Source organism: Columba livia, chromosome 1 (genome assembly GCF_036013475.1).
Source record: "Columba livia isolate bColLiv1 breed racing homer chromosome 1, bColLiv1.pat.W.v2, whole genome shotgun sequence".
Classification (NCBI taxonomy): domain Eukaryota; kingdom Metazoa; phylum Chordata; class Aves; order Columbiformes; family Columbidae; genus Columba; species Columba livia.
In genome coordinates, this window is record NC_088602.1 from 167,723,313 (window position 1) to 167,750,563 (window position 27,251).

The 27,251-nt window shown below is 36.2% G+C and overlaps 1 long non-coding RNA gene across 2 annotated transcripts in view; it reads left to right on the forward strand.

Annotated features, from left to right (window-relative positions):
- Positions 1-27,251, forward strand: part of LOC110365658 (uncharacterized) — a 78,754-nt gene that overhangs the window by 34,205 nt on the left and 17,298 nt on the right. For both annotated transcript variants that reach the window (XR_002425350.2, XR_010468464.1), the window contains 2 exons: positions 18,796-18,999; positions 21,291-21,477. This is a non-coding gene — a long non-coding RNA (uncharacterized LOC110365658). The remainder of the gene's footprint in view (positions 1-18,795; positions 19,000-21,290; positions 21,478-27,251) is intronic.

Below are 27,251 nucleotides of genomic sequence, written 5' to 3' on the forward strand. Positions count from 1 at the left end.
AAAGACCTCATGTGGGCTTCTTGCACGTAGTGAGGAGTCAAACTGTGAATTAAACATCTTTTGCCTACATTGCAGCTGAGAAAGAAACAGCTGAGTGATGTTTGAGGCACAGACTGATAGGCTTTTTAAGAACACCAAAGAGACTATTAAGTTTTTGAGACTATATTTAGGTTTCTTTTAAAAGAAAAAAAAAATTGAATACTATTATGGCACATTTAGTAGGGTAATAGTATTAAGAACTGACTCACAAGGTAGGCATAATATAAGTACAGTACTCCTTTCTCACACACACTTCTAGCATCCTTATGCTCTTCAAATTAAGTTCCTACAGAAATGGGCAGTATTACCAGTGTCCAAAAAAATGAAGGAAATTAATGCTGTGATTTAATCTTGTATTTACCTGCTTCACTAGAATGTTAATTGTTTGAAAATTATAGAGAAGCTTTTTATTCACAGTGTTTCATGACATTTTAAAAACATTTTCCTATGAATTGATACCATTGTAGAGCAAAACAATCAACTTTTTAATCTGGAATTCAGCAGATGCAGAGGCACAGAACACTTGGTGTGGTCAGATTTCAAGTTCTGCTTTAAAAAAGAGCAGAATTCAGGAATTCACAATTACAGCATCTGAAGTGTCTTGATTCTACCCAGTAAAAGTGCCCTGTAAGCATGATTGTGTTTAAAAAATGTCAGCATTCATCATGTTAAGAAATGAATAGCAAATTGACTCTATTTCTCCACATATTTTTTTTTCCTTAAGACAGACAAATAATCCAAAGTTAAAGCTTTTTTTGAGCATCTATGTATTTCCCTGTTTAACCTGTTCACAGCTCTTGGTTTGCCTTCTTTTTTTTTCCTGAACATTTTAGCTCAATGGTTCTAGACTAACTACCAGTCTATTTAAAACCTATGTATATATTTTTATTTCTGATAAAATCAGCGCTAATGTCTTTAGATGTTAAGGATTTCCCTTGTACATCACCTTTGGTGTCCACAGTAGGTGGTCAAACCAATGCAGCTGCATGTGTAAAACACAAACAGCTACTATAGCAGATGGCCACCAAAGCTGTTAACCTTCGCACTAAATATTTAATTACCTTTAAGTTTTGACTGTCTAGACTGTTTTCCCTTATCTTACAGACTCGTGAAGGTCAGTATAATTGTTTCAATGGAAATCATCAATAGACAAGTTTAATTTACTTCTTTTTGACCTGACTTCAGGTAGCTTGTATTTATACACATATACATTAAAAAAATTCTCAAAATATGTAGATTAAAGTTAATTGATAACTTGGTTTAACTGCAGATTTTTTTTTTCAAATCTAAATTTTCAGAAGGTTTAGGTTGAAAAATTGAAAGTTTAAACAATTGAATTTTAATTATGATCACTCGATTAAAAATACAAGTGCTAAATTCCTGAACTGTTTAAAATAATTTTAATTACTAATTATAGCTGTACAAAACTTTTCTTCAGTGAACACAAATCTGCAGTTCAAGTATATGGTGTATTTTTCATGTATTTCATTAGATTAAGTGGCTTATAACAGCTTGTATTGTCATATAGCACCAAAAAGATCTTCAACATTTTCTTGGTAATATGCAAACTAGAAGTTTTGTCAAATAAGTTTACTAAGTTGTGGCTTTATCTGTCACCCCAGTGTCTAAGGATTTGTTTAAGTTAAGATTTGAAATCACTTTCTTGGAAAAGTGAAAGAGATGACAAAGTACAAGATATTATCTTGTATGGCTGGTAGCCATCTACTTCATTCATCTCTGCTCTGGGAGGAGCTGAAGTCCTATTGATGGATCCCTCTGGGTGGATACAGGGAGGCAGCAAATGAACCCTCTGAAGATTGTCCCTTCTGCTCAGTGGTGGTGGTTGTCTCTTTCTGCTGGTGTTCATGATGCCAGTCCTTTCCTTGACTTACCTTTGAGCTGGGGGGGAGCAGAGCAGGACAGAGCACGGGCAAAAGGCAGGACTTGGCATCATCTTGTGAAGGCTTTAAGACAAGAAGTGAAGCTTAGGGAGAAGATGGGAGTGTTGCTAGCCCATTTTGTCTGCTGTCAAATGCCTTTCTGCATTGCTAACTAGGCAGTGCAGACATTTTCCTTAAAAATCAAAACGGGTAAAATTCTGATATCCGCGATCGTATACGCAGCAGACAGGCAACTTTCAGGACCCTTTGGCTTCAAATCTCTTAACAGAATAGATAGCACTTTGTAGGGGGAAGCAAAACAGAACTAGGACTATGTATTCTTTGCTAGCTTGTCACTGCTGCCTTTAATTGCTCATAGCTGTGGGTATTTGACCACCTTTTCTTTGTTTTTATACTTTAAGCAGCTTTAAGGTAATGCCCCTCACAAAAACCTGAGTAGAAATGGATCTTAAGTGAGGAAAGCCATTCAAAGACTTTTCTCAAACTAGATCATATTGTTTTTAAAGGGCATGTTATGCAAAGTACCTATCATAGTTGTTCTTGGAAATGAAGGTAAAATTTTTATAAGGAATTGTTTTTAGTGGTCATGGGTTTTTATTCAATACTGTGTGAACCCTTTTCTATAGATCAGTTTAGTTAATTTCCAGATATGAAAGGAGGGGAAGAAGAAGAAAAGCTATATGGTATAAAGCCTATTACATAATAGAAATCAACATCCAAACTCAACTAGCAGTGATTTAGTAGTTAACAGTTATTATTCGCTCAATAGCAAAATGAGAAAACAAGATTATACCTACTTGGTATTTTTTAAAACGTCTTTTCCATCTGAAACAAAATGTATTGGCTGAAGCTAATGAATATTGTAGTTGCACAGCGGATAAAGCTGGAGTAATTTTGTAAGTTGTCCTTTATTCAATGATCATGACTGGTACTTGTGGTAAATGAGGCCAGATGTTATATGGAAAGTCCTCTGTTTTGGCTGCATTCCTCTGCTCTTTATACTGATGTACACCTTTTATTAACTTCAGTGGATGTAGGATCATGCCCTTATATCATAATTTTGTGGAGTCTTACTGGAAAAAATGTTCACATAGACCCTGACAATGTTTCGTATTTCAGCAAAAATAGACTACATTAAGATCATGTTTAGAAAATGAGGAAGAAAACTTTAAAGTATATCATAATTCCTACAGATGGTATCTGCATTAATAACAAGTGCTAGAAATGTTTTTGCGGTTTAGTTCTCCCTTGGTGACTAGGGAGAACAGTAAAAAAGAAAAATATTTCTTTGCCAGTGCTGTTACTTGTTAGACTGTTCGATGAATACAGCAGAATTTCTGGCTGGTCATATGGAACTGAATGAAAAAATCCCTGTGAAATTAAGAAAAAAAATCTGAAAATTTACCATATTCAGTAAAAGCTCATCTAATTTTAAGATATGGGGTGGGTTCAAATTTATGTCCCTTTGTCAGTAAAATAATCTGAAAGAGTTTTATGGGGAAATATCTTTTACCCTTTTCTGCAGTGGGATTGTGCTTTCAAATCTGTTCAAATTCATCATCAGTCTTGTGCAAATTATCTTAGAAAGCCCAAGGAAAAATCAATGGGAATATTTCCCTTGGGGTCCACCATACTGATTACAAAAATATCCATCCTTAATACTGAGTTTATACTTATGTCTTCACAGCTGATAATGAAGCAGATTCAGCATATACAGCCATATGGAGCCAACGATGTTGCAAGTGCTTCCAGTGCTGGTGAATTTGTAAAGAATTGCATTTACACCAAACTGTGCTTTGCACTTCTGAGAAAAACACACATGTAACTTCCAGGTCATAACACATGTGTTCATTTTCTCACCACATGTGCAAATCTGAAGCATCAGACTTGACAGTGTATACCAGAACATCTTCCATTTTGAACTGTCTCTCCTGTCATCTTCTGTAATAAATCTTTAACTTTCCTAGGGTGAATTACAAATGTTTGCACTCTTGCAAAGCATAAATATAAATGTTGACAGTGTCATGTAAAAGTGACTTCTTGTCATTCCCACCAGCTGCGTGATTCTATAATGCACAATAGCAGCTGGAACTCAGTTGTGAAATAAAAAACAGATAGTTGCTTTTTGGGTTCCCCTGTGCTAGTGTTGCCAACTTCATCTGGAGTATGATTTCTACTTTTTATAAGAGTGCAAAACTTTTGCAAATAGTGTTGCTGTTTGCCTTCTACTAGGCTTGCAAAATCGTTGGTCATAATGTTTCAATAGAAGTTTATTTTCCTTTTATTGTTTAGCTTGAATTTTGTTGTGGTGGAAACCTGGCTGAATTTTGTCAGGCTGAAGGTCAAATTGTTTTACAAATGAGAACAAATTTATATTAAGTTTCCTATTTTTGGAGAAACTCAGTAATGTTAGCAATCCTCCATTTCCTGCAGTGAATTTCTGATGGATATAAAGTGGTTCAGTGTTGGCATCACTGCTGTCAGAAAGTGGAGTAGTGGCTGGGGAGACTTCTAATTTACACAGGTATTTTTAAACCCATGACAGAATGGTGAAGGCAGTAGGAGACACAGGTTTCCCACAATGTCCACCTTATTATAGGCTTCTGTTGCCTGGTCTTATTTCAGTTTTACATGTAAGGAGGTGTTAAATGTTTGTCCCTTCTGTTCTCCCATGTTTGAACATGGGTGTTTGACTATTCAGAAGCTGTGTAAAATTACTGATATCATTAGCATCCCTTCCTTTTGCCCAAGAATGCTATTCTACACATGGTGAATAAACGATTCCTTTTCCCCAAACAGCACGTATACACCAGGCTCGTTTGCTCAGTCTCTGGAATTAGAGCATGATCGTTTCACCACAAGCAATCAGCTGGTTGCCTTCTTAGCCTGTTAGAGTCATGTTTGCTGCCCTGTGACCTGGTGTGTACCTTAGATTTTAAAATTCACACTCTTAGATTTTGCTGGGAGCCACAGGCAGGTGCCTGAAGAAGGTGTCCCATTTATATCCAACTCAGAATTAGAAGGATTTCTTAGGAAGAATGGAGTTCGGAAAGTGGTAGAATTGCAACAAAAGGCCAAACTGGGCGCTCTGTGCCTCCTCCTGCTATGGCCAGTGTAAGGTCTCTGCAGTCAGCGGTGCTGACGCTTCCCTGGAGGGCTGGATAACTGCAGCTTGCTGGTTGAGGATGCTGCTTTTGTTGAGCCCTGCAACTTAAAAGCATTGTTTATGAAACCAACCAAACAAGGGAATTAAACAGATTATAGGCTTATCGTAGAGGAAGTGAGAGACAGAAAGCGTGTAATTGGAAGGAGGAGTGTTTTGACAGCTACTGCAGATGGCACTAGACAGGAAGGAGGATTGCATTCCTAAAGTGTAACTTCTTATTAATAAGGTTCCAATAATTCTAGCAGCTCTTTTGAGGGTATTGTATTTGTCATAAAAAGTATGACTGGATTTCTTTCTAGATTTTGGTTATGACAGTTTTACTTTTTTTTTTCTTTTTGTTTTTTCTCATGATTGAGAACATGTTCTGAGCAATGCCGTTTTGAAGATTATGTGCTAATTTTTGAAGCAACACTCTGACTAGTTTTTGTAATGCTGTGTTCTCCAGAAGGATCAGGAGTTCAGTGTTGCCTCAGAGACTGCACTACTGTATCACTCAGCAGTGTTTTCATATTCAGTATCATGTCTGAAGCAAAACCTTTAAATGGAAGATTGTTTCAGAATACTTATTTTCCAGAAACATATATAAACATAAAAATTATACAATGAAGAATTTATTTTTACATGCATTTGGCTTTTGCCTTTTAAAACCCAAAAGGATTTCCTTAGGGATTTGCTTGTCTAAATCTATTTTTTCTCCAGCATATGAAATGACAGGCTATACAAAATGCCCAAATATTAATTTTTGTGGCATGTCTGTATATTCATCTGTCAACCTTCAGTGAATTTTCTGGTTTTCTATTAGCTTGTCCCAAACTGCTGGCAAGCTAAATTTCTCTAACAGGCATCAATTCACTGCATTAAATGCCTGTTCTGCCCTGCAAGACATATTGATTATTTTTTTCTCAGCAAAGTGACAAATACCATTTTCATGACAATAATAGAGATTGATTACGATTTTATGGAACAGACAAGGAGCCGATATTGCTGAGAGAACCTTGGAGCTTATAAAAAATTGAAAAAAAATCGTTTGAATTAATAAAGAAATTAATGAATTCATCAGTTGCTGATGAAGCTGAAGCATTTTTGATATAATGAAAACTACAGTAAATGCATGATCATTCCTGAAGTGAGGCAAGCTTAAATGTATTTATAACATCTGGTGTCTGAAATTACTTGGAGGAATGTTAGTAATCCATTTTGAAGAGCTCAGACTCTGAACTCTTTAAGACTTTAAGATAAATTTTTCTATAGTTTTATGTATACATGGTCATGTATGAGTTAATATTGCAGTGCTGCCTTGATCAATGAAAACTGAAAATGAAAGATCAAGGAAATATTGTCAGGTTTTGTGTAGGGACATTTATTTCAAATGTAAGAGGAAGTAAATTTCTTTAGTTGTTTGGTGGGGTTTTTGTTGTTTGTTTGGGTTTTTTTTCTTTGTTTTGCTTTGATTTGGTTTGTGGTTTTTTGGTTGTTTGGTTTTTCCTTTGCATCTCATATTATTATCTCATTTTCTGGAGATACAAACTGCAGGTCAAACTCCTTTACCCTTGTTCTCACATCTTATCCACTGTTTAAATGAAGCTGGACAGATAGACAGTGAGATTTCAAGATGAGACAGAATATTTGAATTTGGAAAAGAGTTAGTTGATTCATGACATTGTATCAAAGCAAAGTATAACAGCGGAATTCATGCTGGGTATAATAGCATTTACAATTTGTATGTGGTTTTATATATTGTCTTAAAACTTGTTTATGGACACTTTCATATAGGCAGGGTTTTGTACATGTGTGATATGACCGTAAAACTCACCTCTTTCCTTCAGTAACATTATATCAATTTTAATACTTTTTTTTTACTTCAGAAAATATATTTTCCTGATCGATGCATAGTTGATAAACTAAGGTGGGTGTACAATGGATGTAAGACTTTCAAACAAAAAGGTAGGGCAGAGAAGAAAAAGGACTATACTGATAGCTATCATCCCTGAAATGGCACTGTATTTTGCATTTAGATATTCTCTGATCTTCTCTTCCAAGATATATGAAGAACAATATTTTTAGTCTGGGAAATGAAATCAAGGAAACTGAGTCTATAGAGACAAGCCAGAGTAGTATGCAAAACTAATTAGTTGTGTGTCTCCTGCACATGTGCTGTGTTAGCACAGCTTGAGAAAATTTAGTCCTGCTTCCCTGAAAAAAAATATAAGTAATCACAGTTCTTATTTAGTGTTGAGCAAAAACAAGTCTGGTTTGAGGCTAAACACAATAAATGTTTCAGAGTTGGATGTGAGGGCATTTTTGTTTTGTTTTGTTTAGCATACTTACAGGTATGTTCAGTTGATTTTTTCTTAAAATCCCAGGTGAACCATAAAGCTTAAAAGGAATTTTTGTTGTTGGATTTTTACATGAAAGAATGAGATAATGTATTGCTTTCCTTCTGATGAATCTATCCACATATATGTTGGAAAAAAAATGTAGAACAACACATTTTGAGAGCTGAGGATGTAGTATTCAGATAAAAAGCAAAACAAATAAGTACACACATCCCACTGTGGAACCTGCATAGAGCTTAGTTGTTAAAATAGAGCAAATTTCTGCATTTAACTTCTCATGAGCTTCTGAATTGTTTGAATACTACTCTGAAATGTTCTCCTGTATAGTTTCAGTGCAAAAGTTATTTCAAGTGTATCTAAAACTGTACAGCAGTATTTAAAGGAAGCAAAAGTAAAATAATGCCTTCATTATAAAAAAGAATGTCTATGACCTTTTAAAAGTCATCTGTAGTACAAAAAAACAGCTGAGTAAACAGGTTGAAATTTTTCAAAGTGGCAGTTCTCGAGAGAAATGTCTTTGAAACATCTCTATGAAAACGGTTGTGATTTGTTCTGAAGGTATTGTGATTTTCCCACGGGTGGTAAAATTTTAGTAGGAGTTTATCTACTACATTACTTAGAAGACCAGTTGGCTCGGTCTTTGCATACATATCTAATGTGATTTTTCCAGGCTGTGCACCTGGGATTTGCAGGAGTCCTCATGTCATTCACTGTTGGCTGTAAATTGTAAAATGTTGGGCTTCCTCTTGACTGATTTACAGTGTGTTAACAAGCATGTTTATGCCCCAGAAGGTCAGGCAATTGGCATTGTTAAAGATTTAGGAGCAATCTTAGCTTTCCGTAAGTTTTCTTCTTGAAAAGAGAACTTTGTCCAAGCAGGACGGAGAGGCTGCAGTTAGACTTGGGTGGAGCTGAAGGGGATCCTGTCTGTGAGCCCTCAGAGCAGCCACAGTGCTGCATGAGCCTGAGTGCTCTCCCGCTAGCATCTCCTTTGGTCCACGAGCAGGTGGAACTGCACTTGTGGGGCCTTTCAGCCCTTTAGGGCCCAAATTAGTTTGATGTAGAAGCAAGAAGTCTTGGCGCTGTGTTCCCCAAAGAAGCTGCAGTGGCAGATAAGGACCAGAGATGCCCCATGTCCTGCTCCAAACCTCATCCTTGCTTCTTAAACTGTGGTGAATGTAGGCTCTGTGGTGAATGTGACCATGGCTGACTCCCTGCCGTACTAACCATAGGCTTTAGCATCTGATTCAGACTGCGTCCATGGCAGTGCCGTCTGGAAGTGTATAATATCTTCAGTGATGTATTTTATTACAGTTTTCTGGTACAAAATGCCAACTTCAGAGGAGTTCCATCAGAAGTTGTTGTGTTTGTAATGGTATTTTGCTTCCACACCATTTTATGAAGCAGTAAAGTTCAGTGCCTGTAAAATGGCGTCAGAAAATAAAAGTTAAAATGCGCTCTGTGACTTTTTGCTGAAACAGAAAATTTGCCTGATTTGTTTATAGCAGAGTAATTCTGTTTGACTGCTCAAGGCTAGGAAATGTTTCAAAAAGGTATTTAAAATATTATCCACAGCTTGAACGTATGCAATCAGGAAGTAATGTATTACCAATGAAACAACACATAACATTCCTCATAGGAATACTTGCTGAATTTTGGTTTACTGTTCTCGTTTTGCCTTGGTGTGCTGAAAGAAACATTGTAAAAAATTCTGCTTAAAACTGCTATACAAATTCATATTGGCAGCTAATTTTGGAAATGCAATGAGAGATTTGAAAATGCTTATTTCTTATTGTAATTTCCACTTTGAAATATAAATCTATTTAAAATCATTAAAACTGAATATAATACTCACATGGAATTGATGATTTAAATTAGCATTGCATTTGCTAATTTTTTAATAACTTGTTTTCATAGTGGAATCTTTGAGTATTTAGCCAGACATGGGGCTGTGGGATGAAGCTTTACTTTCATGCAGTAGGTGAAGGACTCTTAAATCAGTTTCTGGAGTTATTTAATGGTTACCAATTACACCTGCATTGTAAACAATCAAAGTGCTTGTATCTGCGGGCAGTAGATAACCTGAAAATCAAATATATCACCTTTGCCCAGATCCTTGAAGAGATTGTTCTGTCAACTAAAACTAGAATAAAAGATGTGATTCTAAATAACATTCGTGGGACAAGCAGGTTAGTAACATTCATTTAAAAAATAAATAAAGAGCCACCTGTAGGAGGCAGTTGACATTAATTGAACACCTAGCAGAAAGCAAAGCCTTAAGAAACTTGCAAGTGTGTATAAGTTCACTTGGCTTTGTCACCCTATTGTTTTAAGTTATGGTTTTCCATCTTCTAATGTGAGGGTTTCCTTTATCTGTTCCTTGTAAGAAGGTGTAGCATATAACACTGATCCTTTCGGAGATTTTAGAAACCTCTGCAGTTCAGCTCCTTTGACTGATGGAGTGAGTGCTAGCATGATGGTTTTTTCCTTATGTAGGGATTGTGTTTATGGGCAATGGAGATTTTACTTTAAAATGATAATTAATTGAATTAATTAATTCAAAGGAATAGTGTTTCTTACCTGTTATGAACAGCTTTTCTATTTTCTTTTTCTCATTACCAGTGATAAGAAGAGAAAATAAACTAATAATTACCTATAATTTTTGATTGTTGAAATATCTCCATCTCTATCACAAGAAAAGTGAAGATTTATATATAACATTATTCAAAATGCCATAAGTATTATGAATAATATGAATTTTAGTGACTGTCAGACTCACTTAATCCCACAGCACTGAAATTAGAAGAGCTTTGGCCATTTAACATAGGTGTTGTAGTAAAAAAGAGATTCCAAAACAGTAAAATTGCGACAGATATTTTAATTGAGAATCCTAGGTTGACTCTGCTGTACATGGATGATTGTGTTAATAGTTTAAGTATGTGCTAAGCTTTTTTCTTTTATTTCAAGGAAATGAGGAATAGTTGTAACAATTTCTTTATATTCATTTTTGATGGAAGTATTTGGTAAATGAACTAAACGGAGGGGAAAGTGCAAATCTCTTGGTTGCCATTTTCTTGTATTGACTCTTCCCCCCCACCCTAAAGATAGCTATTTAGTCCATTAGTGGATTTCTTTCCCCTTCCTGGCTGGCTTCCTGTAGGTTTCACTGTGGAGTAGCAGGTGTACAATTCCAAAGTGTCTTTACAAGTGGCTCAGCAGGGCTTCCTGTGCCGTACATTCACTGGAGACAGCTCATCTGTTTAATCCTTATGTTTTAGTCAACCTTTTTTATTATGCGGACAGGGCTCCCATGCTCAGCTGGATTTTGACTCTCAGAATGAATTGATGGAGCTCTTTGATCTTTGCTGTGTATTGCATCTGTTTCATCTTTCATCTTAATGCATGATCTTCCTAAATCCTAGCTAGGGCTTGATTTTATTTATTTTAACTTTTTTGTTTGTTTATTTGTTTGAATCTATCAATTTTACTTTGTTCTTTTTGGCATGGCTTTTTGTTGCAATGAACTTGATTGCACAACTTTAACATAAAGATAATTAAGTTGGTATGGATCTTTAAAAACACAAGAAAAGACCCACAGAGCCACGTTGGTTTAGGGTTGGCACACTGCATTTTAGAATCTTGATCTTTGTTCTTTGCAGTTCTTTGCAAACTCAGAGATTACCGCATCTCGTATTTGCGATAAATAGGGGAAATACCAAATAATCATAGGATGTGACAGTATTACGTGCCTGTTACTGGGTATCAACGTCTGTTACAATACCCTATTTGAGGTATAGTACCTCGACAGCCTAAAACATGAGCATACATTTTAGTTTATCCAGTCTAAATTCCTGTTCAGAATTAAGCAGCTCCTTAGATACGGGTAAGCACTGATACATTTCCTTAACTGTGGGTTTATTCTACTCCAGGAGGTTTTGATTTAAAGACATACAAAGTCCCATGTTCTAGCTCAGTTAAATGGTGAGTAACAGTTAGGTTTTGAGGTTTTGTGGGGGTTTTGTGTGTGTGTGTGTGTGTGTGTGTGTGTGTGTGTGTGTGTGTGTGTGTGTTTGTTGTTGTTGCTTTTTTCCTTTTCCTAAATTCAAATATGACTACCAGCAAGGGATTACTTTTTCAAATGAAACCAGCAAAGGAACAATTTTGCTTATACTTTGTAGCTGAAACTAACACTATCAGCAGAGCATTTTATAATGGTATATTTGGTATATTTGATTCCTGCATTTATACAATGAAGTTTAAATTCCCTTCTCAAAAACATTTAAGTTGGTGTACAGTTTTAAGTGAGAGTAGCAATTTAGTTAAGAGTGGCAGGAACATTTTCAAGTGAGCAAAGGGCTTTCGGTCTGCAACAGCTAAAATCTTGAGGAGTCTTTCCTCATACAAGGTTTCATATGTTTTACTACAGTCCAGCATCTTACATACATGACACACTCAGCTATTTCCTATTTTGCTCCATATACTGGTCATGTTTTTGTCCTACAAAACCTTCAGGAATAGGCAACATTTGGGCATTGATTTTTTTTTTTTTTTTCTCTCTCTCTGAAGGGAGGGCTCCTTATGCAGAAATTCCACCTGCCTGTTTGTTGTGTTAAAGCCTGGGATGGCTGATTGTTACATGATGGGAAACCATGCATTAACAACTTCAGAGACATCCCGTAGTGGTGGTTCTGTGGCCAACTACATATAACCCATTCAGTCACATTAAAAGGGAATCTTTTAATATCTTCATGCAAATACCACCTTTATAATATTAAAAAAACCCAAACATAAACCACAATTTTTTTTGAAACAGCAACATTTTTGCTTCTGAACTTGTTACACTTTTTTAAAAGGAACACGACACCATATAGAAGACACTTGAACATCTGGAAGATTTGAGCATCCACGTCCTTAAGGCAGCTTTAAAAGCTTCAATGGCATATAACAGTCAGGTATTTCTTATTGCAAATCTTTGCCACATGTGCATTTTTGAAATTAGCCTCACAAAATGACTTCTGTTAGGTTTGATTTAGCTGTGGCATAGGCAGAAACTGCTCTCACTAACAATAATTTCTGTAATGAAAAAGTAAAAGGACCTTAGTCTGATATGATACAACTATGTCTGCTACTGGAAAAAAAAAAAAAAAAAAGAAGTTAATTTGATAATTTTTGCATGTCATAATAAATATCTTCCGCAACAAAATAAGCAAACAAACAAAAGTCCCAAACCAAAACTATGCTTCTCTTGCTGTTAGACCTTCTTTTAGATACTTCTTGACATAAGACTCTATATGACCCTGCTGTCCTCCTGTCCTGAAAATAATAGATAACAGCCATTGATGTAGGGTCCAGTTTTAGAGTAAGAAAGAAAGAAATTTAGAATTTGAAAAAAATAATTACTGGCTTGGCCTCAGTTTATTTATTTATTTATTTTTAAATTTGCCTTTGGAGTTATTGCCTTTTAACTGCTTTGAGGTTATTCAGATGTGAAGTATTATCTGTCTGGAAATTAACTAGTTGTCTTAAAGAAAGCTCATTAAGTCACTCAAAATAATTATTAAAATCCTGGATGCTCATGTTGGGCAGTTTCACAATTTGAGACCTACCTTCAGAGAATCCAGACCAAAAATGGAACTACATTAAGTCTTTTATTTAAAAATGAATTATAAACAGGCAATTCTAGTGCTTTGCGTTGTGGATTTTTTTTCTTTTTCTGTCAGTTGGGTGTTCTAGCTTATGTCACTTTTACTGGATCACTGCAGATACAAATTTTCTAATGGGTCATGTAACATAGTTTGTTTCTGCCACATTACTAGTGTTTTATATGCTCCAATTTTATTCAGACAAATTGTATTCTTTTAGGATGTTACTTCAACTGTAAGTGCATTTTTTATTTTTGAGAAATTATATTAAATGACACATTAAAAATAGGTACTATGTAATCTAAAGAGACTGTGTTGCTATAATATGGCAGTATGTTTTCTGCAGCATATTTTGTGTTCATTTTCTGCAGAATAAGCATTTGTTTAATTGATTTGTTGTTTCATTCTGTGTCTGTCTGTCATCCCAGTTCAAGTTTCCTGCAGGTGGGAACTTTTGCATAGGAGAAGCCTTCAGGCTTTAGAAAAGGCTTTTTAACCACAAAATTGGGAAAGAATTTCTGCAAATTAGTTTTTTCCGAAGTGGTGTAAACCCTGCCTTTAAGGGAGAGCTACTGCCAAGTCCTGAAGCCATGATGTTCAGATATCTCACTTGACCTAGTGAGGGGCTCTCTGAGAAGGTGCTTTATAAATGAAAAATGTCTTAAAGAAATTGCAAGTTTTTTATTGTCTCATCCTTACAGAATGTTACAAACAAAAGTCTCTAACCCAGAATTGTTAGTAGTCTGAATGTAAATGAATGACTTACCTTTTTTTAAAATAAATTTTTGGTAGACTTCAGCTCAGTCTCTTATTCATGCAACCCTTCCTGTTTTACAGATAAGTTGCCAGTTATTTAACTGTGTACTCTTGGTACTGATTTTTGTCATTCTGTGACACAGGAGAACTGAATTGAAATCTTATCTAATGTGTTGCATTAAGCCCTCCTGACATTTAATGTACTAAGCAAACTTTCATGCTGTGGGTGGGCAGAAGTTTGGAGCATATACCACGGAAAAATTGTTCCATGTTTGCTCTTATGCTTTTTTCCTGGACATCTGCTACTGGACATTATCAAAGGCATGATGCTGGTACCTGAGTTGGTGTATATATTTTTACTGATAAATTTAAAAGACGTATGCCTGATCACTAGTGTAAGTAGCAGAATAATAGAATATTGATGCAAGAAAAAGGGAGTGGCAAGGAAAAAAAACCCCACCATTTCCAGGCTCACCTGCAGCTGGTCACAGCAGGAAAGAAAAAAAGTCCTTTAGTTCATGTTTACCGTTAATATTATAGCAGGAGAAAACTGAACCTGATTATCATGGTGCAGGTGGAGAAATAGTCTGTTTCCCCTTTTTCTTTCTTGTTTAATTCCCAGAATGTAAGTAAGATTGCTTTTCTTGCATTAATATTTCACCTCCATTCTCTGCTAAGGACTGACGCAACATGTGGCCTCTTCACATCTGCCTTGCGGCGCTTCCCCCTCGAGAAGCTACATGTGACCTTTGCAGACGTTGTTCTGCACTGTGGTTTTATTATTTTCAGTAGAATATACTTGCAGTTTATGATGCAAGCTAACTCCTGATTTGCACTGCTAAAAATAAAATTAAATCAAAAAAATCCATGACTATTTTGGATGCATCTGATGTGCCAAAATGAGAAACTACACCATAAGCTCTCTGTCTGTAGCTACATATGCTCTTTTCTTGGAGTGAGGGGGCGAATCAGTGGGTGAGAAGTTAATTGTGTCACGGAGCCTTTGAAATTCCCCATTTCAGGAAGGGGTTCACTGCAGAGGGTCATTGCTCCTCAGACCTGGGCTCTGCCCTGTGTGTTCCCCTAAACCGACTGTCATCTCTCTGTGCGCCATCCTCCGTTGGCTTCGTGTCCTTGTGTTGCTCCTTTCCTTCTCCTAGTTTGTGTGTTGTAGTACAGTCAAACGTATAGACTCCTTGTTAATTGCCAACCGCTGGACATTAAAAGTTAATTTAAAAGCCCACTGAATTACAATGTGAAGAGTATTCCTTTCATTACATCACCCATTATTTTAAATGTATAATTTACATATATTATCACTTAATTTATTTTTTTGTAATGAGGTACTGAATGAAAAAGTTACAGGATTTTTGAGACTACAAATGAAAGGTTTATTAGACAGGAATTTTGAAGGTTAAGCTTATGAATAAGTGTGCATAAGTAAAACTAAATCGGTTTATGTCAATCTGTGGTTGTGAAATACTATTGTGACTATTAATGAAAGTGTTTTAGAATATTATTTTCTTTGCTTGCTTTAGGCCATGAGTCCTACTTTTTTCTATACTTCCTTCTAGTTTGTTTATTCGTTCGTTCTGACAGTGCAGCAAATACTGCAGAAATCCTTAAACAATCTTGTCTTTACCAGAATAAATCTCTCCTTTGAGCCTAGACCACCATGATTATGGTCATTGCTTGTGGTTTTATTTTTTTTTTTAATTGGATGTGCTTTAGGTTAACTGTGGCCTATCCTTTGCTATACCTCCTTCCCTGCTAAGGAAACTTTTCTTTTACCTGACCCTGAGTTTACTTTTCCTTTTCTGCTCACTTCCCTTTTTTCCTCCTTTATCAGGTATGTTATCTAGTTGCTTCCATGGAGGTCTTTGTTTACTTTCTTTGTGTATTTTCTTAGATATGTTTCCTTTTCTCTCAATTTCCTGTTGTGTAGGTGATTTGGTAATTATAAGCTTTTACATCTCAATGAGGGGGGAAAAAAGGGCAAAAAATGACTGCTTTTACAAAAGGTTTGAGGAGGATGAGGGCCAAACTACCCAGAGGAGCTGGAGCTGCCCTGCCTTCCTGAATTACACATGCAATTCGTGTCATCTGGATAATTTCATAACTTTTGCTATTTGTGTTGCTCTTGCCTTAGCCAATTCATAGATTAATAAAATAATTCAGGTTGGAAGAGACCTCAGGAGGTCAACTAGTCCAACCTCCTGCTCCAAACAGGGTTAAAACTGAATTCAGACCAGTTTTGTAGTCTCCTTGACAGCTAATAGATAGAGCAATACATTCCGTGGACAAGTTCTTGTACCAGTATCTCTGTATGGCAATGGGTATAATATTTCATGCTCAGCAGATCCCTGCCATGCTCTCCTTCATCCTAGTGGTGACAGAGGAGAGCACAGATGACTGGCCTAGTTGCTTGGTTTATAATACCTGGGGGTAGGTGAGATTAATTCCATATTTTTCCACAGTGAACTCTAAAGTAATGAAAAAATGTGAGTGAGAGAAAAGCCTGATTTATTTATTGAAAATGGACAAATACAAGTCCTGCTAGGGTACCAAGTTCGATCCTCCTTCCATGTTACTCTTAAATAACTTTCAATCTGGACCCATCAGAGACCATCCTCTTTGCTTTCCAATTTTGCTGGCTCAGGATTGTGCTGACAGCTTAGAAACGTGGTCATGTCTATGCTGGTGGCTGACTGGAAATACTGCTATGGACATCCTTGTGTATCTGATGCATTCACTTTCTAGAAAAACTAATCAGTTAGAGCATCCTCCTATTTTTGTGTCCTTCCCAAATCCCTCATTCATCTCCTATGCTCAGTTATTTCCTCTTGCCTTAAAGCTCTGTGCTAGAATCAAGACTACTTCTTAATATTTAAAGGCTGTCTAAAAAAAGCAAAATGTGATTTGAGTACAGCAATAGAAATGATAAGGAATAGTGCAGAAAGGCTTCCTTAATTTCTGAGTACAATTGTCTTGGTGGCAGATATTTTAAAACAGTGAATTAGTCATTTTAGTTGGGCTAGGGTGGAGCTTTCTAGCAGCGTGTTGCATTACATTGGTGGCAGTATGGCGTGGAGGTACTTGAGCTAGATCTCAACTTGTTAACAGTTTGGGTGTGGGTAGCAGCACCAAACTGATGTGGTCTTCAATATCTGCCTGAGAAGGTGAGTGAATGCTTCATCAGTCATCCAAACTGACTGGAGAGATGACACTACATTGGAGGATGCAATTTATTTTCCTGCCCTCATCCTTTCCAAAAAATATCAGAAAGCAATTAGTTGTGTTTTGACCAGTAATGAACATCATAATGATTCCTGTATTTGGCCTCATAAACTTTCCAAATGAGCAGTTAAGTAGAAGAAAAATTTGACTTCTGAGAGGCAAAGCAGGTTCTTGTAACACTGTGATTTCAAGAGAATGAGGTCTGGGTATAAATCTTACTCCTACAAGCTGCTGTTTTCTAACTTTTGCAATTTCTGTATGGATTGTGAAAATATTTGGATTGTTTGGATTTGGAAAGTGTGAAAATTTTATGTGAATTGTATGTAAAACCTTTGAAGAAAAATGCATTGTTTTCAATGGTTTTACTAAAAGCATGACTAATTTTATGCTGCCAAGGTCAGAGTGTATTCTTGTTTGAGACTGAGACAGTATTGGTGTATACTACATTTAATATTAAACTAGTTTTAAATTAAGGTGAAGTAAACATAGGATCGCATTGTCTGAAAGGATATGATTTTGGAAAAGCAGTCTTTGGTCCGTGTGCCAGGGCAGTCAGTGTATGGTGAATCTGAAAGTGGTCATAAAATTTTTTGCGTGTCCTTATAAATTCGTATTAATTGACTCATGTATTTCAGTCTAATTAGTTAAATGGAACTGTCAGCAGGCACTTTGGAATGTAGCAAGTTGGGGTTTTTTTTGGTACCAGACTGAGTTATTGAGATCACAATTCTTCTGTCATAACTTTTGTTTCTACTTTATACGAATTACCTTCCAGTACTTTGCAGCGTATTAGGTTTGTAAAAAAAGGTCTTGCAGCGGGAGCGCAAGGTTGTCTAATCTTGCTGTAAATGAAAGATTGTCCTATGCTGCTGTAAATGAAAGATTATCCAATGCTGCCGTAAATGAAAAGCTCAAACATATTGTTTTCTAGAGCAATGCCAAAATTAACTATCAGCTCAAATTTTGTTAGGATGCTTTTATATTTTGGGCTGATAATGTATTTGCATGTTTAACCTTCTCAAGGCATAGGCTTCACTAGTTGGAATTTATAGATGATCAGACTAGTTGAGAGGAAGATGTATACAGAGAAGCCTTTAATGGTAGCTAACTGCTTCTGTGGGCCCAATTAAGACTGTCCAACTGTGAAACACAGTCCCCTGAGTAATGGTGCAGTCAGCTTGCCTGGGTTTTTTGAGGTGGGGGGGGAAGGAGGCCTGGAATAAGGGAATATCCAGTGCAGCTGTGAAGAAAAACAAATACTTTAAGAGTTCTCTTAGACAAAACAAACAACCCCACAAAAAGCCCCAGCAACCCTCAAACTTTCGGTATGCAGTATTAATAAAGGTTGAGGTCAGCTTTACGTATGCACCATATTCTAGACTTGATGCCGTAGTAGCTGTGCCTGAGATCTGGATGCGTTGTTGGTCCAAAATCAATCTTGTCGCTCCTCAGAAGGCAATGAGAGATAATAAGTACTATTCACCTGATTGCCTTCCTGTTCTGAGACAGCTGGTGACGCTTGTCTTCCTGATAACCAGGAGTTTCAGATCTAAGGCAGGGATAAAGGAAAGCTGGGAGCTTGCTGAATCTAAATTTGACAGTCGATGGCTGTGTAGAGGGTCAGGAGGGATAGAATCTGTGACACGTATAAGAAAGGAACAAAATTTATCTGCTCTGGTTGCAATGATTAGATGTCTCTTTGTCTGGCTTTCTTACAGTGGATGATTGATTGTACCCGCCAGCTGGCTAATATCATAATTAACAAAGTTGCTACCATGTCTGAGAAGTTTAATCGAAAAAATTGCCGGCAGTATGATGCCATTGTCACAGAGATCACAAGCGCTGCAGTGTCAACTTTTGTACTGGTGGAGCCGCAGGACTATGTAGATGTGCCGAGAAGTCGTTCGCTGGGATGACTAAAGGTATGTTTCTTTCCCTGTACATTTCTCCTCTGTTTGTTCTTTTGAAAAATGAAGTAGATGATCCTTTGATGGTCTCTTTCATTCCAGGGTGTCACGTGAAGCTATTCTTTCGTATTTTAAAGCAGATATAATAGCAATCTAGAATATATTTTATCAATGCATCAAAAGGTGAATAATCAAAACTGTAGTTCAGTGCTACTCACCCTTTCTAAGTAGTCTTCGCTGTCTTGCCAGATGCTTTTTTACAAAAAATGTGGTTGTTGTTGTTTTCATAGCTGATTTCCTCAACTGGAGAAACTACAAATACTGTTGACAGTCTATATTCTATGAACTCAGAGTTCAATTAGCGTTTATGTTTTGTAATATTTCTTTTCATTCATTGCTTCTAGTTAGAACGTAATTTCAAAGGAAGGAAATAAAGCAAACAGGGAAAACCCCATATTCTTGCCTTCGTAATTCAGCGTTAAAATATCTTGCTAAAATATTTGCTTTTGTGTATGCATATTTGTGTGCGTATATTTGTGTGTGTGAAACGAGAGCAGCATCGGTGCTGTTAGCTGGAGAGCAAATTCGAAGCACCTTTGTAAAATATTGTCTGAGAATCTCACTTATTCCTTTTGTATGTTTACCTAGTTTTCCAAGTTAAAAATGATTCCACAGAGCTGTTGTTGTCTGAAATTGCATTTTTACATGTGTGTGTATGTGTGTGCACTGCATGGTAGTTCAGTTATGCTCTGGAGTATGTGTTGAAAATGCCAGCCTGACATATTGCTAATGAGTGTGCATATTGACAGTGACGGGGGCGTGTGTCTGTCTCTGTGCCATATATTAAAACAAAAAGAGGAGAGAGACGGAGACAGAGAGAGACAGAGAGACACAGAAGGAAATATTGGGATGGGAAAGAACAGTTTATTTACATTACGGTATGTCAAAATGTTATTATGGCTAAAAAAATCCATTTTAAATAGACACAAGATGGCATATGACGGTTCCTTCTCTTTCTCACAGGACCTAATATGGCCATGGTAGGAGATTAAGGGAGACTCATTTATTTTGGTGGTATTAGTATTTTTTTGCCCAATTTTGTTTTTTTGGTACCAGTCTCTACAATTTGGGAAATGAATTCTTTGCATTGTGTTTCAGTTCTTTTACGAGCTCTCCCTGAGTTTTCTGTTGCTCTTCTTCTCTGTATCTTTACAGGTAAAATAGTTCTGAGCATTCAGATGAGATTCTTAAAGTAGACTTCTGAAGGAATGTGTTGCTATATAGCTAACATAGCTGATGTTTATTTAAAAACAACGTATTTTGGGGATGCGCTCTTTTCTGTTTTAGAATTTTCTGTTTAAAGTCAAATAATTTTATAGTTTCGAGCTGATATTGCAATGATAATTTAAAACTAATCCTAATTTGAATTTTTCAGAGAGATTTTGCAGTTATCAGTTATTTTAATAGCAGATTAATTATTTTTAATTAGTGGACCAAATTGGAAGTACGGACTAAAATATTTTTTCTTTATTTCTGTATTTATTAATGGGGTATGGCTTAAAAAGATACTTTGTTTTATGAGGAAATACTTTTTTCCAGGCCAGAAAAATATTCCTATCATGATGATTATTCCTATTGTCAGTAATAGATTCTAGGTTTTAACTTATCCTTGTAAATCTACTGCTTTTCAAGAGCTGCTATGCAAAATTTAAAATCTATATTTTGTTTTGAATAGAAAATGCTGTGAACAGTGGCAAAATAGATTAGTATTGTGATTGCAGACAATAGGGAAGATTAAGTTACTAAAACAGTATATTGTTGTTCTAAACTAAACCCTGTAATATTTTGTGTAATTGAGACTGTGCATTGTTACAACTCGGTTGGAGTATCAAACGGTTATGAAGATTAGAGCAGACAACTAAAGCAATGTCACAGTACATGTGGCTCGTTTTTAACAGGATTATCTTCTGAGATGTGTAAAAATGAGCTCTTGTAATAGTTTTGGAGGAATTAATAATTTTAGTAAAATGTTAATGGCAAATGTGCTAATGTAAAGAGTTAGAAGATTAGTGATGCATTCTTTTGCATGGAAATAAGAATGTATTAAATGTCCTGCAGGTGACTGAAGCTACTGCAATTTTGTTGGAGATTAAAGTTTGATTGACCTTTGCTGAGGTGATTAACCCTTCTGAAATTAAAAGCTAGTGCTAAATTATTCTGTCCAATTTAAATGCAAACACAGAGGAGTATGCTGTGTCATTCAAGTGTAAGAGAAAAAAATGTTTTAATTTTCCTTTTGCACTCAGTGAGATGTGATTGCAGACGGCACATGACTGGGCTCTGGTAGATCTGGCCAGTGGCAACCTGCCTTTGCTCTTGTTGTCATCACCGGAGCAGCCGTGCCACAGGAACACTGAACTTGAGAGCAGCCACCTGCAACAAACCCTCACATGCAGGAATGCCGGCAGGAACGCGTGGAGTCACGTCAGTGAGGTAATCAATGAAAATCGCTATGGATATGCTTTATTTGCTAGTGTAGACCTTGAGCTGGCTGACATGTGCACGAGCAGACAGCATGACACAGGTGAGGATTGCTATCCAGACTTGCAAGACAGCTCGCCAGAGCTGGGTTGCTTACCTGTGTAAAGTAAAGCTGCAGGTGTGTTGCTCTTCACGTTGTTTTTTCTTTCTCCCTAACCCTTAAAAGTCAAGTTTACAAGCTTGCAGAACTGCACTTTTTTACTGAGAGAGCACTTCTCAAGAGCAGGCTAAGTGCAGGTGTGTGAATCACTGCACTGCTTAAACGCGGTGATTCCAGCCCTTCTGACTATATGTGCGCAAGTAGCTTCTTGGGTTGAAGCTTGTATGTTATGCTATACGGGTAGAATCACGGCACAATCTTAGCAGTTGACTGAAGCCCGTGGGATTGCGTATGAAAGTCATACAGATGGTGATCAGAGTCCCTGTGCCTATGTGACTGAACAGCCTTTGAAAACATAGGAAGTTAATTTCCAATAGATTTGATAGATCTGTTTCACATTACAGTTGGTATCTTTGTGTGCAAACTTTATTAATTAATATTAAATTGAAAAGACCTCAGCGATACGCTTGTTGCGTTTTTTATGAATCTTTCATTAAAAGTCAAACACTTAGAAATTCCTCCCAGAGTATCTGTTTTGCTCTTTATTTTTTTTTTTTTTTCAACAGACGAATGTCAGGGCAGTGGTTTGTTTTGTAATAAATTACACCTAATTTTCCTGAGTAAGAGATCAGTGTGTTGTTATAAACCAGCATACTGTCCAAAAGCAGTTCTGGAGGACTATAGCAACTCTCTGAGGGCTTAACTTTACACTGACTAGAACCTTTATAATTGGATTCATTTTAAATTCACATCTTTTTGTCGCTTTTGGTAAGAGATGATGTGTTTGTTAAAAGCCTTGAAACAAATGAGCAGTAGATTAGAAGCAGTTTAGTCACTTGAGGTTGGTTCAGTTTGCACAAACAAGCCCTTGAAGCATCACTGTTTCCTCCCTTTGCCTGCTGGTCTGGGGAGGGAGACAAGTGGATCAGGTCTGCACCCAGTGCTCTTCATGGTCCTTGGGACACACTGTGCTGGATCAATGTACCACCCCTGGGGTTTTTGTTTTTGTTATTTGTGTGTTTGGTTTGTTTGGTTGGTTTTGTTTTTTGTTTTGTTTTGTTTTGTTTTTCCTTTCTTCTCTGAGTCCCCCTCTCTCTGACCACTTGAGAAGAGATAAAATGGCTACTTGCAGATGTTTTCATACATGCCGACAGCAGTACTGGGCTGAAGGGCTGCTGCTGCCACTGTTTGGCCTTGACTTTCTGCCTAGTAAAACTTTCTATTTGTTCATGCAGCTGCAAAGCATTAAAATTATAATGAATGTGCTGACTGCATCCCATATTCAGTTTGCATCCTCACTTTTCATCAAGGAAGACTTCATATTGCATCTGTCAAGGTAGGGAAGTCCAAGGAATTGCAGTTCAGAAATTAAGGACCCTGAGGTAGCGGCTCACTTCTGTCTCGTCTTTTCATTTACACTTTAAACAGCCTTCAGAGAGATGGGCTGCTGCTTCTGGGACCCAGTGAAGAAAGTGAGGAATAGATAAAAGCTGAACTTGTGGTGGAGTGACCTAAATGGAACAGCTGGCAAAAGTATAGAGGGGATCCTCCAGGGTACAGAATTATACCTTCAGGCTTGGGTTAGTAAGATGTTTAACAAAGAGATCCATTTGCCAAAAGGATCTCTGCCTGATTTTTAATTATGGAAATAGCACTTCCTTCAACATTTGTAAATTATTGAGCTTTTTTTTTTTTTTTTCCCCTCTTGTAAGCTGTAGAGTACTAATTGTTGGCTTTGGGCTCTTGCTTCTGCTTTCCTAAAATTTTTGCATATTCTTGATTTAACCCGATGAATACAGGGGATATGAAACATTTCAACAGTTTTTATGTTACAAATAAGGAGATACATGCTATATAGACAAAACAGATATGAACTTTAAATATCTATTGCTTTGCTTATAATCCCAGAATGCTTTTGAGTCACTGGAGTAGGATGAAACTTTTCTTTAAATTGAGGAGAACAGGATTTTATAGGATCTTTTAAATCATATTTATCCATCCTATTTTAGTTAACAATAGTAGGTAGGTAGCACCCAAACTTTCTTTTTTTTTTTTTTTTTTTTTTTTAATTTTAGTAGCTAGATATCCCCATTCTTTTGCATATTTTACAGCAGAGCAATGCAAGAAAGGAAAATGAGTGGGCCTGCATGTGTGAGAAATTCCTATTGTACCAGGCAACTTTCATATGACATTTTCTTTTTTGGGATATTCATTGTGCACTCGTCTGTTATCAGCTAATACTACCATACATTTATTAAACCTCAAAATCAAATTTTAAAAAAAAAGCCAAATTGCAAGAAAAATGGTAGTCTGACACCATATAAAGTTTGCAAATGTGTGGCACATCAGGACAATTCATGATGAAGTAGTAACGTGTGCTATACATGTATTTAGTGAAGAAATGTTCCTAAATATGTCTGTTTATATTTACTGATGTAGCCAGGCAGAAGAGACAGAGCAGCATAGTGGAATATTTCTGTTGAAATACTTCCCGTATCTGACTACTTCAGGAAAAGAAAAAAAGTAGTAACAGGGTGGGTGGAAGGGGGAAAGGCTACGATATTGTCGCTGTACTCACTTCCTACAGAGTATAACATCTAAAATAAACCCTGTTAGTCATTACACCTTCTGTTTTGTTCTTTCAAGAAAACGTTTAGTGAGCAGGGCAAGTTCTTTCAGAGACAGGTCACATAAGACTGTTTTGATGCTATTCACGGTGTGTCAGTGTTAATAAGCCGTGTGAGAGATTGGACAGCTGCATAGCGTGTGGTATGACACATAGGTGAGTGTTTCTCTCTGCTACAGAAAAATGGAAAAAAAGTGAAGTTATAATGTTGTTTCCTATTGCCCCCAGCAAGGATGGCATAGGGAACTGCATATACTTTTAAGGTGGTCTGATAATTGTTTAGAAATGGTCTTGTTCCGCATTCTAACATTTAACTACTTTAGCAGTAGTCACTGTGTTTATTTGAATAGAAAATACTTCAAAATTGAATTTCTTCCATAAGCTTTATTTTTCTTCTGAACTCTCAGTATTCTCTCAATATTCTACTCTGCCAATAGCTAAAATAAAATTGAAGGTTTGATACCCTTTTGACTACACTACATGTTAAGCATTTTTCATTTTTTTCATAACAGAACAAATTACACTTTTCTATACAGAAAAAACTTTCTGAGTACTGATACGCGCAATGTACTGCAGTGCAATTTCAATACCTATATAGGGTTAAGCCTTAAATTTCGAAAGAATTTTTTCAGCAAAAGATACATATACCATGTTGCAAATGTACACATGAGGAACATGTATTGCATATCCCTCCCCAAGAGTTATCCTGAAATCAGGGCAGAAGATACATGCTGACTAGTCAAAGTAAAGGTATTATGCTGGTTTCAAAGTAAAATTATGTTGTCTTATTTATTCTTCTTGGGAACAATAAATGAGCCTTTTTTTTGTGAGTCTTACAATTTATGTAAGATTAGCTACACTACAAGTTGATAACTGTATTTTTTGTCTATCAGACTAGCGTAGTTTTCTGAAAATGTGCTTAACAGAGAACTGAATTTGAGTAACTTGAATAGCTATACATGACAACTCTTGGAGCAAAATGTTATAATGACCATTTATTTCCATTTCGATATAAATTAAAATTTCTGTTACAAATATAACTTTCTTACACTGCTTTAATGTTTCTGTAGGTTTTGGGGGGTTTCAAATTCTGGTTTGGGGATGATGGGAAGGAAGGGAAGGGAAGTGAAACTTACAGTTCTGGTAAGACTTTGTAGGTAAAGGCAGAATGTTTTTGGGTATTTACTACTTTACATTCTTGAAATTGGTGGTGGGAGAAATTTCTAGAATTTCTTTAAAGTAAACTAAAATATGCCTTCTTTTAAGAAATTAATTTGAAAATAAAGTGAGAGCGTTTTCATTAAAACTTACCTGACTGGAAATGGTAACAAGTTGGACCGTTATGTTCAACAGTTCAAAAACTGTTTGAGGAAACATTAACTTTTAAAGTCCTGTTCAAATAATCACTAAACATTTAGTCAGAAATGAATCCACTTTTCCATACAGAAACACTGAAGAAAACATTTATATGAAAAAAATATATCCAATTTCTGAAAATACAGACCAATTAGTGAGATTTAATTTAGATATTTGTCACTGAGTATGCATCATATGTATGTTAGAGCTGATTTACCATTATTTCCTTGTCTTATTTGCAAAAAGAGACTTCTGCTTATTGAAATATTACTGAAGAATCTAGCTTTGCCCACAAATTACACACTTTTTGCATAAATGTGCCTAATTACCTGAATTCAGTTTTGATTAGCAGTGTTAATTGATGCAGCTGTGGATGGGCTCTGTTTACCTAAATTACCATGTGCAAACAGCAATACGTCTGAAAGTGAATATGCTAAACTGAAAATACTAATTAGCTAAGACAGATTGTTATTCAAGTCACATCTCAGAGCTTTTTAATGAAAGCCTGAATGTGTCAGGGCATTATGATATTCAGACAGAAATGTCTATATTACATATGATTTCTAAATTTAATTCATGGGAACAGATGGGATGTCGGCTGGGGTTCTTCTCCATCGCTTCCAGTATTAATGTGAATATTTTACTGTACTGGAGACATTTTTGAGTGTGTGTATGTGAGAGAGAAAGAAGTGTGTGTGAGAGAGAGGAGGGAGGAACTCACTGTGTGCATTGACAATGTGCCAGCCAAGAACATCTAACTGGTCCATTTTTGACTGACATATTTGCAAATTATAGCCACCTACTTTCCCAGGATGAGGATAAACAAACTATTTTGCACATTTAATAAAGCTATATAGTAAGTGTAATAGAACTGAATAACTGAAAGGTTAAACAGATCTCAGTAAGAGAGAGATGTTTTACAAAAACAGATATTTTTTCCGTGTGCAACAATGACAAAAATACATCAATTTTTGGTATAGGAGAAGGATTGGGCTTCATACCTGAAATTGGTGTAGGAAGGCTTCCAATGACATTTAGCTGTGTTGTGAAATACAAATTGTTTTCTCAATTTTTATTTTTTAGAATAGTACAGATTTAGGTATTCAGATAATGCACTTAATCCCTCTGTGAATAAGTTTGAGAGTAGTGTAAAAGAATATCTAGAGCATATATGTTGACTTAAGTGTTCTTAATATAGATCAACAGCTGTACCGTATATGCCCAGTCCTCAATCCATTTATTCTTACTTTTGCTTCAGAGCTTCAACATTCAGAGGTCAGCTCCCATATAAAATTCAGAGAGTCCATCAGAAGCTTTTCCCACAATGTCTTGTCAAAATGCAAAGCAAGGATTATAAGTACTGTGCCTAACTATTTGTACCAAAATAATAGTTACAGTTGTAATGTTCTAACTTTCATATTTGGACAATTCTTGAATAAACCTTCTCAAGATATCTGTAATGGTCCTAATTCAATGTAGGCAGCTATGGTTATAGTTATATGGCTATAAGTTATATGGTTATAGTTACATGGTTATAAGTGTCAAATCTTTTGACATAAATTGGTCAGAATCTATTTACTTGTGTGTTTCTGTGTTGCAATGGAGGACCTCTTTTGACTCTTATTCCACATATATGGTGAATAC